The 25,373-nt window shown below is 36.6% G+C and overlaps 1 long non-coding RNA gene across 2 annotated transcripts in view; it reads left to right on the top strand.

Moving 5' to 3' along the window:
- Positions 1 to 25,373, top strand: part of LOC135305329 (uncharacterized) — a 71,734-nt gene that overhangs the window by 7,827 nt on the left and 38,534 nt on the right. The window contains exon 2 of one of the 2 annotated variants that reach the window (XR_010366554.1): positions 4,764 to 4,819. The exons of the other annotated variant lie outside the window; for it this stretch is intronic. This is a non-coding gene — a long non-coding RNA (uncharacterized LOC135305329). The remainder of the gene's footprint in view (positions 1 to 4,763; positions 4,820 to 25,373) is intronic. 2 annotated transcript variants of the gene reach the window in all.

Genomic DNA, 25,373 nt, shown 5'->3' on the forward strand with positions numbered 1-25,373 from the left:
CCCACCACTCCTCTTCTCCTGTGTCAAAGTCACATATAGAGTCTTTTACTTGAGACTTAGTGTTCAAAAGACTTAATATGTCACAGCCAGGCCCTATGACCTGTGTAATGCAGCAGGTGAAAACAGACTGTGTTATCCTCTTCTACTGGTATGCCCTAATCTGGTTTAGATTTTGTCTGATGTCTGATGCAAAATTTCTCTTTTTAAGTTTTTTTCAACCCAATAATGTTGGAATGATTGTATCACCAAAATGTGTTACTCACAACGTAAATCACATCATTAAATAGACGTGCTAGAATCAGGAGTGTGTCCATGTATGGGAAAAATAGGCTAGGTTCCCTCTGCCCTTTGTTTTATCCTAAGAAACCATGAGTAGCCTTTTCATTTGACTGAATAATTACTGGAACTCTGCTGTTTATCCAAATCATGGCCTTAGAGAAGATGTAGAAGCTATGTGCTCTATTTTAAAGAAAATCCCAACCAGGCAATACTGGCAAATGAATATCTATGTAAAAGATTTATGCTGTTTTTTTGAATCTTCTTGGGCCTATCAATGAAACCTAAATAATAAATTAATGATGCTGTTATGTCTGGAGGTTCTGTGTCTGACACGGTTAAGGTAAAAAAATGTAATGTCTATTTCCCATGCAGAGGGAAAAATACTGGTTTGTAAGGCTTTCAACAAAATAGCAGAGCCTACTTTAAAAGCAAGTAAGTTGCTTGCTTTGAAGTATTTTGTATGCCATCTTTGTAGCCCTTTGATTTTATACAATAGCCTGCACCACTCACAGAGGTTAACAGAAACTGAGAGAGGCTGGGGAGAGCCAGAGCACAGGCGAAGTTTAATCAGTTCTGCCAAGCTTGTTGAATGTTTTTTGTAGGCATGCACCAGTTTAGTGCATGTAAATGAGTTTTGAAACCTTTTTTCTCGGACATGTCAATTTAAGGCATGTGTTTCATGAGGGTGCTGCTATTCCAAACTGTCTTAAAAATTGTAGGGAAGGACAAATGTGGTCAGTAGAAGAATTTCACAGCCCTTACATACAGCAAATTTTATTTTTTTTCCTAAATAAGAAAGCTGTACTCATCAGAAAATGTTAAGGTGCTTGCCATGCTGCTGAGATGAAGTGAGCAAAACAGGAAGAGGAATGGAAATTGCTTGTGAATTATACCTATGGCAGTGGGGTCGTGATCAAGAATGACTCCACCACTAGTAAATTCTGCTGTAGTTTTGATATTAAACATAGGAAAGGCAATAAAGTTTTAATTTTACTAATATAAGGCAAAACAATACTCATTAATTGTTTGATTACTGTGAGAAAAATAAATAAATAACCCACTCAGTGAAGGTTAAGGGTTTGAGGTTGCAAACTGTGATAAAAGATAGTGGTTCTGGAGGCTCTTATATGTTGTTGAACCTTGTTTTTCCATCAAACTCCAGGTTCTTCTAGAACTCTGCTAAATTTTCTATTTATTCACTGATGTTAAGACACATTGAGGGACAAAGTAACAGAAAATGGTAAAGGTGCTCTTTGAGGCATTTTGTGTGGATTGTGGTTATCATATTCAAGAGAATTTCAGAATGTCACTACTCTGGCATGCCTAAACAGAGACACTGGCATTGTAGATGGTAGCAGTGCTCCAACTTTCCCTGATGTTGGATGTACTTGCTGCAGAGTATTCGAAAGGAACCTCATTGTCTGCTTAGTGCTTGGAGAGAGTTAGGAGCTTTTCATGTTACTTCATTCTCAACACCCTTCTCCACCCAAAATATAGCTGTAAGAAATCAGAGATTTTGAACAGCACATCTGCTGCTCTGATAGCTGTCAATTTGTCCTGTTTTTTTTTTTTTTTTTTTTTTAAATTTTTTTATTTGACATGCCTGATGGTTGCTGACAGTTGTTAGAAGCTGTGATTTGCAGTGTTACTAACATTTTGAGTAACCATTATGTTAAAATATGTGATGTTACTGTCTGAGTAGTAGGGCATGGTGCCTCATGTATAATCTTACATTTTTCTCCTGAATGGTAATTTTAGGGCTCTTTATGGAAAAAAATATTAATAAGAAAAATGGGCAAAACCACTTTTTATATGTAAGCATTAAAAGAGTTTATAGAATATTGATTTAATAAGAAAAAGAAAAAGCTTTAATGGGCTTTCTTTTGAAAAACAAGATAAAAATGCATTAATTGATTAGTAATTAGGAATAATTAACACTTAAACATGCAAAACTCTTTTATGTGCTTAATCCTAATCACACTGCCACAGAGCATAGGATTATATTTTACAACTTCTTACCTAATTATATGGATCCAGAATATAAAATGACAGTGCCTTAACCAGCATAAATGATAAGTGCTCACATAACTGACTTTCATATTTTGACTGCCTATAAGATACAATAATGTTTGGAACTAGAAAGGTTTAATGGATTGTTCATGCATTATTTATATTCTTTTCTACCAAATGAAGAAGGTGTCGATGATAGTATGAAAGTTGTATTATTCTACTTTGTTAATATTTAAACTTGTAAAAAACTCCAAAATTATATAAAAATGCTCCATCATCTTGTCTTTATTGTGTAGACTAACTTCACATTTTCTTGTTAAGTTTGAGCTGCTTCATGGTTTTTCTTTCTACTTTTTACCTTCTTTTTCACTCAGCTCTCTAGTTATTTTACTTTTGCAGATCAGTTGCTGATCTACTCTGTCTCACTTTTTAAAGTGTTATTAACACTTTTTGGACTTATTGGATAGGATAATGTAAAGCTGTCAGGGAAATTCTCATAATTAAATTAATTTCATTTTCTCAGTATGTTTTAGGCATTATTAGTTAAGGATGGCTTTTACTGCTGGAGCCATGGCCAATAAAACTTGTGTCTAAATTGGCAAGTTGCAAATACTCTATGACAGGATTTTTGTTTCTGTTTGGTTGTCTTACCAGTAAGGGAATCAAGAAATGTACCATACTTATCCTATTTGCTATCTAACATTATATAGCTTTTTCATTTTTGTGTACTGCAATGAATGTGATTCCTTGGCTGAAATTAAACCTGAAGAGTGAATGCATATGCAAATCCTGCTTGTTTATGTATAACCACCATTAATAGTTTAATAAGCAATTAATTAGATTTTGTTCTAACCCTGCAGCAGGTCACAAGCAATTTTTCTTAACACTTCTCCAAGTTCTATTTGAACGTGTATCATTACTGTTGTACTACATTTTATTATAAAGTATAAGCTGGGACTGGGTAAAACCAGAAAATGGACTTGAGCTGGGTGTGGTAGTACCTATCCTTATAGATATTTATTCTTACCTTGGATGCAACATGGAGGCAAGGAACTGAATTAATTTGAAGTTTTCTTATTCTGTGCATAAGACTGGAGTTAAGAGAAAGCTTCAGATGCCTTAAAGATGTTGTTTATTCATTGTTTAATCCTATCTTTCCTTCATTTTACTTCTAAATACTTAAAAAAATCTAGAGTTAAGACCTTAAAAACTCTCCTCATACAAAAAACAAGCTATATTAAACATATGGAAATCTAATTCCCACTTTCCCAGATTAGTTAGAAAAGCAGTAAGCTTAAATGACCATTGAGCTTTAGGTTTTATTTGTTCCCACAAATACAACTGAAGGAAAGTAGCAACAGCTAGGTAGTGAAAGCATGTTAGCTTTGGGAAAATTAATAGCCACTTACCAGGAGATAAATGGAGCTGAGATTTTTGCAATTGAGATAAAAGAAAAAACAGAGTGGAAACAAAATGCTCAACACATTTCCCTATTAAAATATAATATGTTGATTTGTCTAATGGGAATAAAGTGAATTGATTCCAAATAAGACTTACTATAAAATCTGCGTCTAAAGGCACTTTATGTTAATCAGCATAATCAATCCCTTATCCATGCTGGAGGAAGCTCAGACAGATTAGATGTTGCACTCATTTTCATGGTCCTGAGTTAGGCATGTCATTTTGCTCCTGGAGGAAAGGCCTGTCCTAAGGCTGGAATTTAGCAAGACTTCCTCATCAGTGCACAGAGGGACACAGAGAAAAGTGACATCATCTGCTTTAGATTAAGACTGGTATCTCGTCTTCCAGCTAAAGCAGAAACATCGTATAAAATAACTTTCTTTGAGTAGGTGTTCGAGATTATCCATAAATATCTCTTGATCCCTGACAGGCTTCAACAGAAAAGACAATAATTTTAGATCAAGTGTTTTTAGGCCAGTCAAATCTCCAGCTAATAAAAGGGTATATTTCTGCAAAAATGAATTGCACTTTTTTGCTCTCCAATGTGAAGAACATCAACATTGCTTTTTCAAAAAATATCTAATAATCATAGAACACTATCTTTTGTGCCTAGTTGATGGCACTTACAATGTACCCAGAAACCAAATGGTGATTTTAGGAACAAATACATTTCCTGTAGTGGGGCTGAAAAACTGATTATAATGAATGTGACGAGACTAGATCTGTCAATCCTTACATCATCTGGGAGACTTTCCTTGGGGTACGTTTCAAAATGGAGACACTTTGCTCATGACAATGGACACTTATTTGGTAACTTATGTATGGTGGCATTTGGGAGGATTCTGTGGCTTAGCCAATGGACATTTTGGTTTTTTACTCCTTGGGTTGTGGAGACTAGGGACTTACATCATGTGCTGTTCCAAAATTCCAGGCAGACATAGGAAGATTTGGCCACTGTTTGTGGTCACACAAATTATTTAAGGCTATCTGATCACATGACTATGTTTTTCCAGGTCCTGCTGCAAGTTTTGTGTATGTTTGACAAATTGTCATAAGAAGAGGTCTCCAGGTTAGCTAAACCAACATTTTTCATTCATACAACCTCATCACTGCACGAAAACATACGCTACTGAGCTGGGAATCAGTCGCAGAAACAAAATGTTCCTAATATTTCTTGTAGCAAGGCTCTCCTTCAGCATTGTTTCCTTCATCATCAACAAAAAGTTAGGGCTAGAACATATCTCAGGGGGCCAAATAACTCACCCTCCTTCCATAATAGGTTTTCCCCCCTCCTCTAAGTGGACTTCAGCTGTATGTTTTAACCTAACAGATGATCAGCTGCTTTGTTCTATTTGTCTCCAATACTAGTGATTCTGCCACAGATTTTCATGCCTGAATACTCTTATTGTTTTTCTAATATTCACACTGACTCTTCCTTGCTGTGGTTACTTATTTCACTGTCTGCTGTGGGCATGGAGAGAAGTTTGTTCTGAGTAATGTTAATACTGAGTTTAATTTTGATGCATTTGTTTTCCTCCTAGAGTATGAACATGCATACACATATACATATGTGTAAATAAACACAATTTAGTCTTTTGTCTAATCAGTCTTAGGTTTTTTTTTTCAGGAAGTCTCTTTTCAGTCAAAAAATGATGATCAATACTAGATATACTGCTATCTTCCTTCCAGTTCTGGGGAGAAGGCAAAATTTCTTTTTTTTTTTTTTTTTGTAAATATGTCCACAGTGGGACTGTATCTACATGTAAGCATTACTGAAGATCTTTTCTCCTGGGAATACCTGTGGGAAGGATCCCAAGCCCATCTCTCTCTCTGCGTGCATAATCCATGAGTGACCTTTGGGAGGGACAAAACAGATAGAGATCCACTTAGATAAAGGTGCACTGAATGTGATTTAAATAAAAAATTATCCTCACTGTCCAAGCTGCCAGGTAGTTTTTTCACTGTTTTTTGTTTTCTCACCCTCTATTTTTAAAGAGTAAAATCAGGATAAATTTTTCAGATAGGAGTTCAAAGTAGAAGACTTATTTCATTGTAGCCTTGGCTTGGGTGCTTAGCCCAGGGTGCTAACACTTCTCTGAATTTCACTATGGGGATCTTTGTTCTCCCTGAGACATGTTTTTGTGATCTGTGTCTATTGCATTGCAGGGGTCACTGGGCCCCAGCACCTCTCTGGTTAATCCCTTCATAGATCTGAGCATTAAGCTCAGAGTAGGCACCCTCCATCTCACAGTGTAAGGATTTACAAAGATAACTGCATCTAACTCGTGGCTGAAGGCCTAACATTATAAATCAACAGAAAACGAAATATAAACTGGATTTTATGTGTGAAGCATAGATCTTCTTTTAGCAGATGCACACTGTATCTGAAGAAAGGATAGCAGTGACAGCAATGCACTTACAAGCATCTACAGACTAGAGTGTATGTGGAAATTGGGATTTTGCATAAAACAGTGCCTGACAGATATTTTCTCATCTTCTGTCTCCTCAGTATCTAGTCGTTTACTGCTTGCAAGCTGTAATGCTGAAACCTCTCAGAGGATAGACTCTGAATAATCATAACTTTATGCTCATAACCTTATTCTGAACAAGTGGACATTAAAGTGATGTGTATATATATATATATGTATGTGTGTGTAAACACAGATATATATGTGTCCATTCAGTCTTCAAATTCTATTAGGTAAGTTCCGTGCTGCTTCTTAGTTTGGCTGTAAGTTTTTAGGGAACAAGATGAGTCTATTTTTAGAAGACTATTCTTCAATATGACAAGTAATGTAGCTTCTTCCTTTGTCTTATGACAAGCACATTAAGTAAAACTTAAAATAGGAGACATGATCCTCTCCTTGCAATTCCTTCTATGAATTTTCTGAGGGTCTGCAAGGTTTTTTTGAGTTTTCTGTTATTTTTTTATAGTAGAAATAAGTCTGGTTTTTGGTCGTATTGCAACTTGTTTGTTATTTGTTCTATGTGTTACAAAAGCCTTTTCAAATATATAGGTTTCTCATCCATTTCATTTAATTGCAGTGAATGTTCTCATGCCCTCCAGAAAGTCCTTTAAACATGGATAATCATCAACTTTGACATTACTTGTATCATATTTTTTTCCAAAATGTACATCTTTCCTTACATGTGCTCATGACCTTTCTTCATTTCCTATTTGAAAGCGGGAGAACAAGAAGCTCAGGTTTCTTTGGTTTTTTACATGCTGTCTTTTAAATTAGGTGGGCAAAAAAATCAATAGGTCCTCTAGTTCCTGCGATCTTCATTCTGTAAGTTCATTTCTATGCATCAGAAACCAATGCTGGTTGGAATCTAAGAATAAATATTAGATTAGGAGACAAATCCAAATGGGAAGGCAGGGGGTAGTCTTTTCATGAAGGACAAATGGAGGAGGGATCTTGGCAACCTATGTTGAAATACTACTTTCCTGCCTAAGCAGAAGTCTTGCCTGTCTAAATGCATGTTAAAGATAGTATTTAATCAGGACAGGTCCTCACTACTCCATCTCCTCTGTTTTTATTAATTTTAAAATCCTAATTTGTGTTCTTGAACATTTTTTTGTGTTTAATCAAATTTTTGCATTTCATGGCATCATTTGCCTTCTGTAAAGGAGTCATATTGTTTTTAGACTGCAGAATAAACTGTGCATAATTATAATCTTATTTGATTATCTATCTCACAGTATTGTGTAGTGGCCTCAAAGACTCCTTCTATCTGCAGAAATTTCAGTCAAACCCCTGATTGAAATTTACTCTTTACTAAAAATATTCCTGAATAAAGTCTGTAAGTATGCAATATACTGTGAGTTTCTCTTTTTAAGTGCAATATATGACATAGTCTGGAAATTGCGCTTCGTATTCTCAGACACACCTTAGCAAAACCATAGGACTTCCTCACTAATTTCTTTATTTGATTGTATAGCATAGAAATCTAAAATTTTTTGATGGCTTCTGCTGTTTGACTTCAGAGATTACCAAAATTGCAAACACATCTGTCTCACTGTGTTTTCTGACTTGTTTCTGTTTATGTCCCACCATAATGCCTTCACTGTCTGAGACAAAGGTTTCATTTTGTTCCATTGCTGTCATGCTGGTCAGAGGAGGAAGGGATCATGGTATGATTAATTATTTTTAATTGTGAAGAACAGCTATCAAGTAATTGATGTTAGTATCAGATTCCTGCGGCAGGAGCTGTTTATGGTTGGCACGAGGGAATGCAAAGTCCTTGCATTTCAGGTCCATATGATCACCACTGGTTTCTGAACCTCCAGCATGCCCCGCTCCTCGGTGTGTCAGCTTCAGCTGTGTTACACCTGTGTGCCACCATTGGGCTTCATACTTCTTGTTGTAAAAGTAGGGTTGTGTAGGCTGATGTGACAGGTCTTTTCTTGGTTTGGTGCTACCTTGCCTTCAAATGTCAAATTACTTCTTCAAGCTTTTCATTTGTTAAAAGTGATTTATTTTGTGTAACCTTCTATGCCCCATTTCTTGAGTTCTCTTGTGTAGCTTCTTTGTGTTAGTCTTTTCCCAGGTTGAAGTCATTGAAATGATGTCTAAAAGAAACTGCAAATGGAAACTATACTGAAAACTTCCTGATGAATGGGTGATATCACCTAATTCTTCATCACAAAACAGGTCATTCTGCAGTAACCCATCAAATGATACATTGCACATCTGTGATAACACCATTTGTTCTTGGGAGTACTTCTGAATGCATTAATGTGAAGAGCATGTCCTTTATCCTGCTGTGTGTATCAGAGAAACTGAAGATGCACAAAGGGAAAAGAATGACTTTTGTGTGTATATTTTATTGCATTCATGGACAGGATGTTAAGGGTTGTAGGAGTTCAGAAATATTCTAGAACTTCCTTGCTGCTTTGAAGAAAAAAGGCAGAAAAGGGTCAGGTAACAGCTCTAGGTGATGGGGGTGTATAGGGACAACTATTTCAAAACAGTAAACTCTCAACCTGCTGAGTTATGGCACAAACCACAGCAGGACATTCCATCGCATCTCTCTGCAGAGCAGATGTAGACAGTACTGTTTCTGTTTTGCAACACAAAGAGTACAAATTGTGATCCTTAGATCTGGAGAAATAATTATTGAAATTTATGAAGTGTCATCAGCATCACAGTCATCCAAATGAAAATGATAGTTAATTATTCAAAGAAATAGTTCATATTACCATGAACATTATATTTGCATTCAAGTGGCAGATGTGACAGGTTGCAGTGCAGAAAAAAGGTCAGCTCAGATATTTTATTTTTGTACTCACAGACTGAAACATTTGGATGTCTTTATGTAAGAAGAACATTTGTCAGACCTGTCTGTAAAACAGGTGTCATTTCCCACTATTAGAATGGTGTTTCCAGACCTTCAGTGGACTCTCTTCCTTCCATCTCTTCCACATTTTTGACTAATGTGTTTCCTGTGATGCCTGCTTGGTCAAAAAACGTCATACTGCCTTTTCACTCTGAGTCTTTTCTCCACCCTTCTTCCAGGGTCCCTGATTAGCTAGACTTTGTGTCTGTTTGAGGTCACTCCCATAGTCTCTTTTCATAAGAGGTAGCTGAAAAATCAAATTCTCAGGTAGTTGTGGGGTTTTTTGAATGTGCTTTTTAGTCATTTATTCTCCAAGTTTAAATTATTCCTCATGCAACTGAATGTGCAGATTTTTTGGAAGTAATCATGGCTGCAATGAGTTCATATAAATCAGCATCTTTATTGGGCCACTATTTATATTTCTGCTTTTGCATTTGAAATACAGCACTTAACATGGCATTTGAAGTCAAGCTCTGATAAAGTTCATAAGTAACTATAGAGTAAATGGCTGTTTAGAAGCATTCGTTGAAATGCATGGCTATGAGAACACCACTTTCATCAATTAGTGTTTGTAGATTGATGAGCAGCCTGAATAAATTCCCTCCTCTCACATGTTTTTTCTCTCTGATGTTCAGCTTGCCTCTTTCACAATATTTAAAGAATGATAATTCTAAGCTGTAGTTGGGGGCTTCTTAATTTTAGGAGTCTTCTATTACTTACAAATTTAACTTTGGCTTATCTTTGGTGTGAAAATCTTCCTTTCTTGAAGGTCTGATGTTGTAAAGGGAAAAAGGGATATGGGAGTAATTTGAAATACTATTTTGATTCTTTAAGATGTTTGTTGGGGTTTTTTAAGGCTTTTATGTCTTAATACTCAGGTTTTGCTGCTTATTTCTTGAATTTTACATCTGTGTTAAGAGGAAAGCAACTTTATTTGTAAGTTTTTCCCAATGGCATTGAATTCTATTTATATTCTACTTATTCTAATTATAATAGGTGGACATTCTGAAGGAAAGTAGTTTTGATAGCAAACATCTATTGACAGCAGACATCTATGCATTCCTGTCTCAGCTTCAGTGTACTGAAAGCAAATCAATATGTTTCTGCCCTACTGCAATTTTATAAGAGCTATCAGTTCACTGTGTGTAAGCTACAAAATTTATCTTCTAAAACAAAAAGAAAACCAATTTGAGACATCAAATTCTGTAAAAAAAAGGTGCAGTTAGGTTTAATACTACTTATTTAATACTCTAGTATGCTCTGTTACATGAACAAATTGAATTCAAGTACTCAAATTTATCAATATACAGCTTTTACAGTAACTATGGTTTTTTATTAATTTTTTAGCAGATATACACTTAAAAAACTTAAGAGTTCTCTTTCTTTTCTCTATTGTCTTTAATGTACATTCAGTATTTCTAAGAGATTCGGGGAAAAGATACTGTAATAGAGAGTTCCTCTCTGCAATGTAAGAAACAGCAGTCTCTGTCAAACTCTTAAGACAATTTATCACAAGGGCACTGTTTGACAGAAGTGACAGCAGGGGTTCCTGAAGCAAATCTCTTTTGGACTCACAAGTCGATCCTTTCTGGGCCATCTGGAAATAAACCTGAGCAATATGTCATCTCTGTGAGCCCAGTTTTTTCTTTTTGGAAGCTTTTGTTTTTAACTAAGTCCTGCTAAGAGCTGCCAGCATTATGCTAGTGCTCCCAAGAGATTTATTTGCTCTCACTTTAAAATACTGATCATATGAAGTGATGGTTTAGGCATTGAGTAATGAAAAAGCAGCAAGCTGGCCTGTCAGTGGAAGGGTACTTCTCCTGAATAATCCTAATTTGCATACATGTTTGAAATGGTCCATTTTTCTCAGCCTTTTTTGTTCTCTGGGCACATGAATGTCAGGAATCAGAGTTATCAAAAGTGCAAAAATTTACTTTAGAAAATAAGATTCCTGGTGCCTTTTCCTTGATTGAGTTCTGTACATCCAGATTATCTCCAAAGCTGCAATGTGAATCTGGAATAAACTTGGCATAATTTCAATCAACTGGCAGAATTACTGCTGCTAAGCAGATTATTCATTTAGTTTAAATTTGTCCCTCCTCTGACTCCATCCCTTGTGGTTCTTTGGAGAGAAAAGGTGACTTGTGGGGGGTTGTTGTAGTGTTTTGGGGGGTTTTTTTAAGCAGATTGTGATTGACAGCGTTTTACCCACAGAAATACAGCTGATACATACACCTTGCCCAAAGCAGTGTGTTTTTGAGGCACCCAGATTCAAAGCATTCTGGGTCTGAACATTTCCAACCCATTCCTCAAACTGGGTTTTGGTACAGTGTGCATGTCTTTGCCACTGGGTAGTTATTTGTGAGCATTGTTATGCTGTGCATACAGCCTGCTGTCTTGAAGTTGTTCAGAGAATTGTGCTGATGACCTACATTGGAAGGCAACATTTGATTCCAGATTTTTAAATGAGGCGTGCAATTTATAAAATTTTTGAATAGAATTACATTCTGGATCAATGTGAGTAAGGAGATCAGTAAAACTACAATTTATCTCTTCCAACATATCCAAAAAAGAGTGAGAACTAAAGGTTCAAAAGCCTGGGATTTATTATTTTCTGTGCCAATTGAAGGCTCTCTTCATGTGCAGTGTACAAAAGGCCATTTGGTTGTTACTGAAATTGCTGACTAAAATGCCCATAGCTGACACATTTGTCAGAAGACTGACGAGCATCTGATTCAATAAAGTTTTCCAGCCTTTTGTTTGACATTTTGGTGATTGGTTATCATTGTGAAGGGGATTGTTAGTGAATTATTTTCATTCTGTAGTGCATACAGATATAACTTTTTTTATAGCTCTACCATTGCTAAAACCTAAAGTAACATTTTCTCCCTCTCTACATGCACTTAGTTGAACTTTGGTTTTAGCACTGTTTTTATTTCTCTCAAAACCACTGTTTTAAGAGAAAACACTTCTTTTCTGTAGGTTCTCAACACTGCAGGCAGATGATAGCTAAATCGGAGGTTCTTTGTCCAGCATTTCATTTATTTAATATCTTACTGTGATAGGACAAGTACTTCATGGCTCCCACAGAATGCCTGTGACAACTAAAATAAAGTGTAAGCCTCATGCAAATATTATACCTCCTGTGGTAGAAAGTCAGTCTTTGAGGTTCAGCGGGTATTGACAGATTTTAATATATTAGCTGAGTAAGCATTTGTAAAGTGGTTTAATCCTGGATGTAAGTATGCTGGGGATTGTAATGGGTTTTCTTTGTCTTCTCCTAACACAACACCAGGTTTGGGTGAAAAGTATTAATACAAAGTACTCTAGACTGTGTTAAATTAAGCCAGAACAAAAGAAACTGTCTTCCTAGGTTATTGTACTGCACTAGATATATCTGGTCTTCAATATGTATTTCTAGGTAATCTTTCATTGTGGGAAGAATGCAGGAAAGGTAGCTTTGGAGAGCGTAGGAAGCATCTCTTTCCAACTGTACAGCATTCTGTGTTTACAGCCTAAATGACAAAGATGATGGAATCATAGAGTCATAGAATTGTTAATGTTGGAAAGGGCCTCTAAATTTATTGAGTCCAATGGCTAACCTAGCACTGTCATGTCAGCACTTAACCTTATCCCCAAGAGCTACACTTAGTGGTTGTTGAATATTTAAGTCTCCTTAAACTAATTCTACAAGGTGCTTTATGATTTAGTCACTGCTCTATCTTCACTATGTTTCAAGATAGGGTGTACTTTTATGATGTCTCAGGGTTACTATGCCTTCAGATTCTTTGATGAATTTGGCTAAGAACCACCCATTCTTCAGACAGGCATCATCTCTATCAAACACACCAGTTCTCACAGGCTGCACTCTGAATTTTTGAATAGCTTAAGCCAGCATCAGTAAGCATCAGTGCCCTTTTCAGCATCTCCCACAGTCCTGATTTGATGTGCCAGACCCCCACAGACCTTCTGTTTTTGTGATCTGTTTCAGCAGCAAGAAGGATGACACTGGCTCTGAGGGGAATGAAAACCCAACATGAATATGCAATTTCAGAGCCTGCAGAACATTTTGGATCTGCTTCTGAGGTTGTCATGTTTTATGGTGAAAATACTGTTATGTTCAATGCTAAGAAACTGGTACAGCATTCCTGCTTTTCTTCAGGTGAGGGAGAACATCCTTTGGCAAAATGGGAATCTGAAATGAGTAACCTGGGTCAGGGAACCCATCTGATAAATGCAAAGAAGAAATGCTTAGACTTTCAGATTCTTGGATCAAATGGTGTCAAGTGTAATCTCAGATGTATTTCTGACACCAAGCCAGTGTCTTTGCTTCTCCTTTGCCTGTTGCCACCTAAAGACAATATTCAAGGCTAAATTTAATTCCTGTGAGAGTGAAATCATACCTTACAACTTTGGTTTTATGAGAACTTTTTCTTATTATGTTTACAGTGCTCACTCCTAGTCTTGGAAAGTTCTGTTTCTATTAATATCTACAGATCCAAAGGAAAATCCATTTTTGCACAGCCAATGCATTTTGTACCTTGACAAAATTCTGCATTAGAGCTCAAGCTGTGTTTGGGACCTCACTGAAAAATGTCTTCTATCACAGCATTTACTTAGTACAGCTCTGGAGCTGAATCCCAGTCTTAAAAGATTTGCATTTCTGCAGAGTTAGTCACTGTGGACATGACTTGGGAGGATGATCCTTCAGTTACTGTCTCAATGAAGAACATCAGGATTCTGATAGCTGAGCCTGGAGTTCTGTCAAAGTATCATTTGTGTGGATGGGCAGCCACTGGAAGAAAGATGGAAATTACATCCTAGTAACTGCAGTTTGCTCATAAATGGAGCATGTATATGTAAATGTTTTGAAGAATTCCAGTTGCTGATAAGCAACTTACTTTATGAAATATGGACTGGGAAAAGGAATTTGAACAACATAATATGTATATACCTTGACAGGGCCTGGAAAAAATTGTAGGGCTACAACTTCTGGATAGTGCTCAGCAGAAATGTTTTGCAATCTTGACTTTGCTTAAATGCATTTATGTGCAGTTGCAGGAGTGGGGAGAAGGCAGATATGGGCCTCTGATGCTTTCTCATTACATTTTTTTGTGTCACATGTTGCTTTTGTATTTCTAAAAGAGTGAGAGAAGTACTGTCCTCCTTTTAGTCCCCATTCCAGACTAGTACTCTTTAGTACTGGTACTCTCTTCCTGGATGAGTTGTCTGGCATGCTTTCTCCATTTCTTCGATAGCCCCATTAGAAGTGACTGGAAAGTTTAAAAAAAGTTTGAAAGAAAGGCTGAAAAAAATCAAAAAGTTTTAAGGTTAATAAATACTTTAATTAGGATATCATAAAACTGCATTATAAAGCTTAAATGAATGTAAGTCTTGGTTTTTTTCTGTAATTTGCAAAGATTTCTGCTTTTCAGAACTCTGTGATAGGTTTTTTTATTCCTAATCAGTATCTTGCATCAGCAAAATAGAATAAAATTTTTATGATTGCATAAAGGCATTGAGAAAAATGTCTAGTGACTGTAACTTGTGATAGAATTAGAACTGTTTTATTGTATTGCAGATTTGCTTTAGTTTTTCCACTACTCACCAGACTGCAAAATTAAAGCTGGGACCAGGACTTGTTTTGAATTAAATCTGTATGGTGACCTTTGAGTCCACTTGAGCCAGAGATGGATGAAACCCTTGGTATGTTTTGAACTAAGAATGTGTGGAGAAAATGCGTCCTTGGGAAGCTGTCAGAGGGAATGTTACTACTCATTCAGTTTCCTCACGGGCTGTAACAGGTTCCCCAAAAACAGGAAATGGTGAGAAAGTAAAGATTTTAATAAAAACACTGACTTTAATATGAACATTTCCTGATTTAAGAAAGTTTGGCAGGTATAGCCTTTTCTGATTTTAACCTACCATAGATTGCTTGCTGTCAAGAGCCATCTTAAGACAGCACTGATAGGGGTAAGTTAGCACTGTATCTGACCTAGAACTTGAGACTTGAGAGAAACTTGAGAGACAATCTGAAGGAAGTGCTATTTACATGAAACACCCACTGAACTTGAAACAGTGGTCTTGCTTTGTGATGGAACTCATTTTATACCTGCAGCACCAAAGGGGTCTTTGTCTACCCCTGTATTTTCTGTTGTTATATACAATATTCACTTGCTTTTGGGGTGTCTGCATGAAAATCTATTAAAAAAAAAAAAGTCTGAGGCAGATAGTCCTTGCCTTTATGCCCATCTACTCAGCTGACCTGATGCCCTTTAAGAAGCAGGACTTCACTATGTGTTTTTAAGAAAGATGTTTCCCAGCTAAGACTGACTTCAGAGAAGTCTGCAAAACACAAGCAACAGAAGCTTCCAGGAAAACCTTTTGTGTGACAACAGCACTGGACTGGGACCATGACACAGAGAATTGCATCTGCCAGTGGGCTGTGACTGTGCCAAAGATTGTCTTTGGGATGTCTCCTTTATATGGTTTTTGCTCTGAGCTTGGGGTGGAGTTCGTGATGGGCCCAAGATGGAGAGAACAATGAAGATGTGGTAGACTTCCTTTGTAGACACTGAAAGTTCTGCTAACAAACTTGGAATTCAGAATGCAGTTTTGCAGCATGTTCTATCGCACTGAAAAGAGCTTCTCTTTCCTGTTAGTTGTGCTTGATAGGCTTTTGTCTTGGGAATGGTTAGCATCTACTGTAAGCATCTAAGCCTCAAACCAATTTCTTCTTCTATCACCTCTGACTTGGGGCTTTTTTGTTTGTTTGAAGATGATAGAGTTACTTTCATCTTGAGTGTTTTCTTTTATTATTGTTTCTTTCTGTTTCTGACATATCCCCTTCTCAGGATGTGCCTTGGAGCTTCATCTATGGCAAAGAACTTGGGCTTTTGTGGCATCTGATTCTTTGCAGCTCCTACATTGACAAGTGGTCTTTTTCTGGGCCACAGGATTCTTGTTCCCTCAATTCAAATTCTCTATTGAGAACTTGTGTCTATCACTGAATTAGTCTCTTTTCTCTTTGTGGTTTTGTTAACCATAAAGGAAAAAAGCCAAACAAACCAACAAAAATCCCCCAAACCTGTAGGCTTGAATCCCATCCTTATATTTCAAGGAACAATCTGTAAAGTTTAGAAGCTTTAGTTTTTCCAGAACCATGGAAACACCTGGAAGGTTTTATTGATTTGAGTCAAAGGTACAAATTTATTCATGCTAACATATTTATGGAAAGGTCTAACCCTGAAGTTACATCTTCTCTCTGATGAAGAAATGCAACAGAAGCAGAAGCACTGTGGTCATATGTTAGAATGCCTAGTCTTGTCTTCTCACTGCAATTTCAGTCTGCTCATCTGAGTGCTAAGCAGCCAAGTAAGTGGTGTCAATCACAATGCTGCCATCCTGCAGTTAGACAAAATGAATTTCTTCCACTTGCTCTGTTATGTGCTGCATGGTTGGCATCAGTTATTTTCCTTCCTTTCTCCATATTTTTCTGGCCTTCTGTGACGTTATAAAAGGCAAATTTGCATAGCTAGTGAACAAAAACAGATTTGTGGATCTGCCTGTGCTCCATATAATTAGCGAGAAAATTACTGTTGTACTTATTGTAGAATGTCTTGCTCAGAAAACGGTGCATTGTTGGAATTATTTATGAGCGAATAATAGCTGAGACATATGTTTACATAGACTGTTTCTCTCAGCCCTGCTTTCTGTTGTACTTCAGGTAGTAACACAACTCCTGCTGCTATTCTGTTTTGCTAGTTGAACAATTCTCATAGGGTTAAGTCTTGGAATGATTGCACTTTTAGTGACTTCTAGCTAAGAATAAATATTGCTGTGCCTTTTGAATACAAAATGTAAATGACAGGATTCTATTCATATTTTAACTTGAGTTTTTATATAGAATTCCAGTGTGAGAATAGCAACACAATTTCTCTTATTTAGGCTTTATTTTAAAATAAGTTTATGCATAAATATTAAAAGATCATTTTCCTCATGGTAATCAACCTTAGGAGAAATGATAGACAGTAATTTTTGTGATCTAATAATTTAAAAAATAGCTTCAGTATGATTTTTGACATTTTCTTTCTCCACATTATGCTAATCAAGGATGTTAGTGCATTTTGGCGACTGTGAATTTCTTACCAACTAGGGTGTGGGAATTTTGTGGGGTGTAAGCCTGTACTTATTCACGGATTGAATGCATTGTTACATCTTTGAAGATTTTGTTGGTAGCTCCTTTGCACATAATTTCTTTTGTTTTCTTTGTAGCACTAGTGGGTCACTAGTATTTTCCACAGTATTTTCTGTGGAAGACATGTGATTTTATGTTGTGGTTTCACACGTTTTTCTACAGATTTATATCTGTGTCCCACATATTTTTAAAATCAAGCATTTATGGTTTGAGATTGACTTTTACCATAAGATATAAAATCACATAATAAGCAGTCATTAATGAGTATAAAACTGTTGACACTGACATGGAGTTTAATTTAGAAGTATTCATATTCTCAATTCCTACAGGTACAGCTTTGTGGGCAAATTGATTTCAGGTGGGATTTTGTCTAATGATGTATTGTGAGTACAAGACTCCTCATTTAGACATGCTGTGTAGATAGACATACTATGAAGTTAAATATTTAAGTGTTAATATTGAATGTGCCTCCACATAATTGCAGGTACCTGTAACATATGGGTGCAAAAGTAAAAGCAAAGCTTAAAAAAAACTGTATTGCTTTTATCTCATAAAAAATTCTGGATACCAGTGTACTCTCTTTTTTTCTTCTTCTTTTTTTTCCAAAATACATTCCTTGCAAATGAATTTAAATTCTAAAAAACACCTCTCACCACATGAAGATCTAGGCTAATGCCTCAGCAAAATGGATATAGGTTTTTTTTTCCTGTAATAGTAATAACATTTGCAGAGATGAAATTGTCAGGATAGCTATTAATACCCCAAATTAAGCCTTACTCATAATCTTCAACATGCTGAAGATTGTTCTTGATATATCCTTTGGGAAATTCATACAAAATACTTTGCATTGTTTATGCCTGCTGAGTTGTATCAAACTTGCACAATTCTTACTCTCCCTCCTATTAACTGGTTTTTGGCAGTTGGAAGCCTATTGTAGCCCTATGGAAAAAAAAATGGTATGCATATCTTAAGCTATGCAATAACATCCAATATTTGGGGTTTATTCATATGTGTTAATTAGAAAGGTTGAATTCAGTCCATGTATTTGGGAGCTGCTGAAAAGGAGAAGTGGCAGCAGTTGGCAAATTGAATGTTGGAAAAAGAGAAATAGATGGGTACTGGGTTTATGGGTAGATTCATTTGGGACAGGAAAACCGGAGTTTTGTTTATTTCCCCAGTCAGAGTAAAGGTTCAAAGAGTAGCAAACTGAAGTAATTTGTGAGCATAATCAGCAGCACTCATTACTGGCTGCTAACTGATCTGAATTTTAACTGACAGAGGCATATGTGTGCCAGGGATTTAGATGTCAGCAAAGCTCACCAATAGAGAAGGATCTATCTGAGACATTTTCAGCATCTAGTATTGTTCACTGAGGTGCCTACCTCCCTCTGCATATCTAGGTTGAAAATTCCTGTGGAAATTTTACCCATCAGCTGCCTTTCCCTTGACTCAAACAATTAAGCAGCTTTAATTTTCAATAGATGTTATCATCTGTCTGTGTCTCACTCTCTTATGAGTTAGAGATGGTCTGGATGGTCCTGATAACATAAGATATAGATAAATCTTTACTTGAAGTCCAAGTCAAATGTTAATTGGTGCTTGAACGCTTCAGATTTAATTATTTGGTCTGCCATATCTCTTTCAAAACAGACGCTGCACTAAGCAATGCTATTCTTTTCTGCAGTTTAGCTGGGCACAGGATACACTTGAATTTTTAAAGTAAAACCTTCCTGTGATAGAATTCTGTCTCACTACCTAAGGTCTAAATTTTATGCACTTCTGAAAAAGCATGAAAACCAGGCAAAAGTTAGAGTTTTTCTTTAATGTAGTATGGAAGAATAAATGTATAGTGCTTCAAAGGGAACAATGTAAATATAATACAATTCAAATGGTGTTAGCATTCAACACTAGTTTGTATTTTCAGTACTGAATATCCTGAGTTCTAGAAGTGTGTATGTGTGCATTTAGTGGCCTGCCTATGTAGGAAAACTTGCAGAACTAGGTCTTTAAACATTTCAAGGATCTCAAGATACGAGTCAGATAAAATTGTACGTTTCCAGACAATGTTAATAAAAATGTTAAATAATTCACACAAATCATTGCATAGAAAATACTTTGAATAGGTTTTGTGAAATTTATTTTCAGTTTTGTAATATACCCACTGCCATTTTTGAAAATTGTAATTTAAAATGCATAATTCAATGATACTTATAGGAGTTATTACCCTGAATTAATACTTCAGCATTTTAGAATGTTCGGTATGAAATTTTAATGTCTTTGTTTTTATTAAAGTGGCTTCAGAAAAAAAAAACCACCATAATTTCCTTCTATTTGAGAGATCTTTATGCCTACTATTCTTAAAGCAGTAAGTTAATATGAAAAAAAAGTAATTATTTAAGCCATGGTCTGGCAATGCCCTACTAGCTTGAAAAGTATCACTAGTTCAAAAAGTCTTTGCACTTTCACGACAGGGTTTACTGTATGGGTGTGGTATGGTGGGGGATTAGTACCAATGTGCACTGCTGTTATTGCTGTCAGCGTAATTTCTACTTGGCACCTCTTGGATCTTAACTCCCATTTGCCCTAATGAGTGGGTTTGTAAGGAGTCATTCTACTGGCAGTGGTTTGAAAAGATCTTCAGTTTAATTGCTGAAATTCTCTTAAGCTGGTTTGTGACTATAGAGTAAGAGGTAAAATCATAGTGGTAAAATCAGCACAGCTCTTGGTTGTAAACAAAGACTCAGGTAAAAGTATATGGAGAAATTGAACCAGCTCCTCCTGGTTGTATTTAAAACACTGACAACCCCTGTGCAGGGCGTTATTTCAGTTTTGAATGTCTTATTTTAGGTTCCAGTGAACTAAAGATTTAGAAATAGAATTGAAATATATTCAGAATAGAAATAAACCTAATTAAAAAAAAAAGGCCAGTCAAGAAAGCACTGAAGATCAGGCACTTCCTGGGTTGTATCAGCATGAATATATCCAGCAGTTCCAGGGACATGATCTTTCACCTCTGTGACACTTGTGAGGCCATATCTGGAGTATGGTGCCAATTTTTGGGTTTCCCAACATAAGGTATGGACATATGGAAATGAGTCCACTGAAGGGCCATCGAGATTGCCAGGGAAGTGGAGCACATAAAATATGAGGAGATGACTAAGTAAGGGAAGGTTTGGGAGAGATCTTTCTGTTCCTTCAACTGACTAATTGGAAAATACGGAGAAGATGAGGCCAGAGTCCTCTTAGTGGTGTGCACTAGTAGATTGATATGCAAAGGACAAAAGCTGACAAATGGGATATTCTTATCAGATACAATTTTTTACCATAAGCATTATTATACACAGGAACAGGTTGCCTGGAAGACTCTAGAATCTCCACTGTTTTCAGGGCTTGATGGGTCACAGCCCTGAGCAACCTCATCTAATGAGATCTGCTTTGAGCAAGTGTTTGGACTAGATAACTCAAGCCTATATTATTCTGTGTTTCTACTTGCTACTTGGAAACTGAATGAACATCCATGCTGTGCTCTGCTTTGACTTCACAGAATGATCTTAAAACCATTGTGATTTTATATGTGGTTGGGATCTTCACTAATTCTTTTTTCCCCCCAGTTTGTCAAGTCGGAAGATAATAAGAACTTACATGTAGGTTACAGAGCAAGAATGGAAAGCTGGAGGGCTTTCTGTTCGCATTACACTCTGACAGTGTTCTTCATTCAGTGGCTGTGATTGCATGGATTTTCCAAACTAACCAAAGCAAGCAGGGATGTGGGCAGTGGGAATGTAATTTAGGAAAAAATATGGAGTATGAAACATCCAAACTTTATTAATATACCATGTGTGATTCTTATGAAAAGTTGAATAGGTCCTGGAGTCGAAGGGTAAATTGCAGGCATGAGAACTTCTCTTATGTATGACCCAAACAGTGTTGTATCAATGTCAAAAATATTTGGCCTCAGATGGAGTCAGTCTGGAAAAATTGTAAGCATTAAGAACAGGGCCATAAATTTAGGCAGCCAGCAAAGGGCACTGTCCCACTTGCTGCAGCTGCATTTCATATCTAGAATCCCAATTCTAGGATTAAGGTGATTAAAGCATACTTAGTAAGCAGTTTTGTGTCACTAAAGATAGACTTCTAAAATTGTACAGTGACCCAGGGACCTTTCAGCCTCTCAGGGATCTACAGGAAATCGTAATATTCAGACTCTGACTTGTGCTGCCCCATTTTTTGTGGCTTCAGTCTGCCAGGCTGAGGTAAAGATTACCATACTGGAGAAAAGCCTGTTCCTCTCAGTGTTTCTGGTGCCAGGGCAACCCTGACCAAAGCAGTCCCACCAACACTGGCTGAACCTGCCCCTAGTCTGTCTTTCACTGGTCCTTGCTCAGGTGACATTGTCCTTCTGTTCTACAGCCTGGGATCCCAGACCATCAGGGAAGATGCAACCTCTGCTCCAGTCTGTCATCTGAGTAGCTGGTTCTCCTGCTCTGTTTCACACTTTGCCCCAGTCATTTGATATATTTGATATAGATTTTCCTTGGCAATATTTATATAATTTCCTATGACTGGTGTGATGCTGTTTACTGAAATGTGTTTTCAGCCTTCACCCAGCTCTAGACCATCCTGGAGTTTCACTATCACAATGAATTGTTCTCCCTCTCTTTTTCTTTCTCTTTCTTTCTCTCTCTTTTTTTTTTTTTTTTCTTTTTCCTTTTTAGTTTTGACCATGTTTGAAGGAGAAATCCTCCACTGACACATTGAAAACAGGAAATTCTCACATCCTACATAGTACAAGTTAATTACAGTACTGCTGTCATGTTTATGCAGACACTATCCTGGTCCTGCCCTCAAGACTCTAATCGAGTTCTTTGACCTTGGACTGCTCTCCAAGCGTGCATAGGAATTGCTGGTTTATATTATTTTGTTGCATGAACAACAAATGCCTTATTTGCTGAGAGTTTTTAGAGCACTAAAGATGGTGCCTCAGCCTCATCTTGTGGAAGCAAATACTCACCCAGACAAGCATAGCAGTTAGTAGTGACCTCAAACCCCTTGCCCATCAATGAAGAATCACTGATCATGCCCAGAGGAAGTTCATTCATTCAGTTTTCTGAGGTAGACATGAATAAGCATTTTCTCATTTAAGCTGTTAACTGTACACAGATGTACATTAAATGCCATTTCACTGGTTCTTTTGTGGAGGTGGGGTGTACTGACATTATTAAAAGTGATAAATATGTCACATAAAATAATGAAAAAGCTTTGCAGAGACTGGTGTTTCACTTAATTAATAGATCAATATATTTGATAATCAGCTTTTTGGACAATATTTTGACAATATTTTATACTGGGTTTGGTCTTATTTTCCTAAGTTCCAGGGCCAACTTTGTTTGAGTTAAAATTACATTGAAAAAATTAGCTGTGAGATTTTTCACTTCCAAACTTTTCTGGGAGTTGGTTTCCTGTTTGTTTTCATATCAGGACTGATTTTAGAATTTTCTGCTCTGACAAGAAGGATGCTATAATAAACAAGAAAAGAGAAAGTAAATGGGTGACAATAGAATAGGTTTGAGCCTGTTTATGGTGTAAGTTAAACCTTAATATTGCTGACCTTTATCTCACTGTAACAAAGGCAGAAAGCAGCAGGCACTGTATGACTCATTTCACCTCCCAGAGCTTGACTGTGTTTCTCACCATGCCAGATTTTAAAAGGGAAGAGGGAACATGAGCACTTTGCAGCAGAAGCATTCTGCCCCTAAAGCTGTAGTGATGTTCCGGGCAGGCAGGCTCTGTCTTGTAACAAATGTCACTTCACACGGGTCATGTTCATTGCATTGCTTGTGTGACTGACTGTGTTAGTCAACTGTTGTGTTGTGGCTTAGGAACGGCATTCTCTGATTTAGTGCTCCCACTCAGACTCTCTAAATCAACATCACTCCCTGTGGTGGGATGGAGAGGAGAACTGGAGGCACAAAAGGCAAAGATCCTGGGTTGAGATAAGAACTATTTACTAGAAACAACAATGAGATAAGAAAACAAACACTATCAGCAAAAATATGAATAACAAAGTTGTACAAGAGAGCGGTGAGTGATTCACATTCAAAATGCTCAGGATTGGGTCTACCCCACTTCTCCCTCCATCACGATTACCTGACCAGAAGGAACTCCTCCTCCCCAGAGGAGACTCTCTTCTCCATGCCCTCGGCAATGACATGATGTAATATAAAATAACCTGAAGGTCCTGGCCATGGCCCCTCCTGCCTCCTGCAAGAATTAAACATGTCCTGGTCAGAACCAGGACACTAACAGTTAGTTTTGATAAGAGCAGGAAAAAGTGCTGCTGGCAACAATGAGCTTGAAAGATCACAGGCAATTTTTCCATGACTTTCTTCCTGTACCCAAGATTTGAGCAGCAGAAAAGAGATGCTTAGTCATATGTCAGAGGGTGCTGTATTTTAAAATCAGTCCCTGATTGCTCCTTTCTTTTTTCTTTTTTTCTTTTTGTTGCAGAAATCCATAATAATGAAGGAAATGATAGAATTTATCTTTCTGTAATCAGCATATTTATTCATGTACTCTTGAAATAGGCTTTAAGTTTTCTTCAAGCTTAGGTTTGAATTATTTCACCAGCAGTGTGTCAAAGCACCACCAGTAAGAGATGTGAAGCTAAAAACTCAAGGCAGTGAAAGCTTAAAGGAAGGAAAGGAAATGTCAGTAATTTTGCTGGCAATGTCTGGAAATTTCTTCTTTCCCTTTCCTCTGCAAAATGTGTTCAGAGAAATGCTTCTGAATCTGAGTGCTTCACACAATGTGTCCAACTCCTTTTGAAAGAGATTTGCATTTTTTAACTGACCAGAATAACCATAGTCACTGTTATATGAATTTGTAAGCAATTCATCAACTTAAATAATAAAATATTCAAACTTCATTGTCAGTTTTATCCTAATAATATTTTTCTCTTTGTTTGTTCCCTACAGATTTTTTTTTTCACTAAAGAATATAATGGAACGTTGTTTGTCTATTTGATTTTGGTTTTATTTATTTTTCTCTGGAACATGAACATGACCAGTGAGTTAGGAATAGAGATAGTACTTAGTTTTGACTATCAGGTCAAAGGCTTCTTCTTGCAGGCTTTAGACTAAAGCCCAACCATAATCTAATTACAGCCCAGTTCTTGAATCAGGTTGTTGAATCTGACTCTGTGATATTGTTATGTTTAAGCTGAGCTATCCAGAGCTGTGGCTTTATCCAGTTTATTTGAAGTTTATTATTCCAGTATAAATAACCGAATATAAAATGTACTTGAAGCTTAAATAAACTAATGAGCTACCTTCATTTTGATTTTTTTTGAAATATGAAATACTTTCTTAAAAGTTTTTAAACAAACTTAATGTTAGGTATCTGTCAGGGATATTGAAGCTGTGGTTGCACTTAAGTTGTAGCATCTCGTTCTTGTTGAACTTATTGTTTTTCTTTCTTAAAAATTGCCCTCAGGCGTTTTTACCAAAAGACTTAATTAATTTATGTTTACTTTGTATTATACCATTTCTGAGCTGGAAGTAGAAAATATTTGCCAGTTTAGGAATTCCATTAAGTAGTATAGCTTTTAAAGGTCTATCTGGACCCTTAAAATTATGGAAGAATGCTTCTCTCCTCTTGCCACCACGAAGTTACTTTACTGTGGAGGTACAAATGTCTGTATTACAAAGGGAAATTGGAACAGCATCAGAGATGGAATCTCAGTGTGAAAATGCCTGTGATTTCATCCCTTCTGGTATTCTCAAAACTCTTCATTTCATGATGAACAAAATTACTGAATGTGAAAATTGGAAGGGTTGCTGTAAGGGATTTCAGCTTCAGAGGCAAATAATATTATTTTATCCTATTTCTTAATCACTAATGGTTTATTACCATTATGGATAATTTTGTAGATAAGTTTAGTTACTTTGAGTTCTGCTAACACTATGAGGTGTACTGGAAAGAGAACAAAAATTATGCCTAGATATGTGTAAAAGTGGATTCAAATGAATGCCATATAATTACAATTGAAAGTGTATATGTTGATTAAATTAATGCTACATAATTATAA

The sequence above is a fragment of the Passer domesticus genome, chromosome 1 (assembly GCF_036417665.1).
Source record: "Passer domesticus isolate bPasDom1 chromosome 1, bPasDom1.hap1, whole genome shotgun sequence".
Lineage (NCBI taxonomy): Eukaryota > Metazoa > Chordata > Aves > Passeriformes > Passeridae > Passer > Passer domesticus.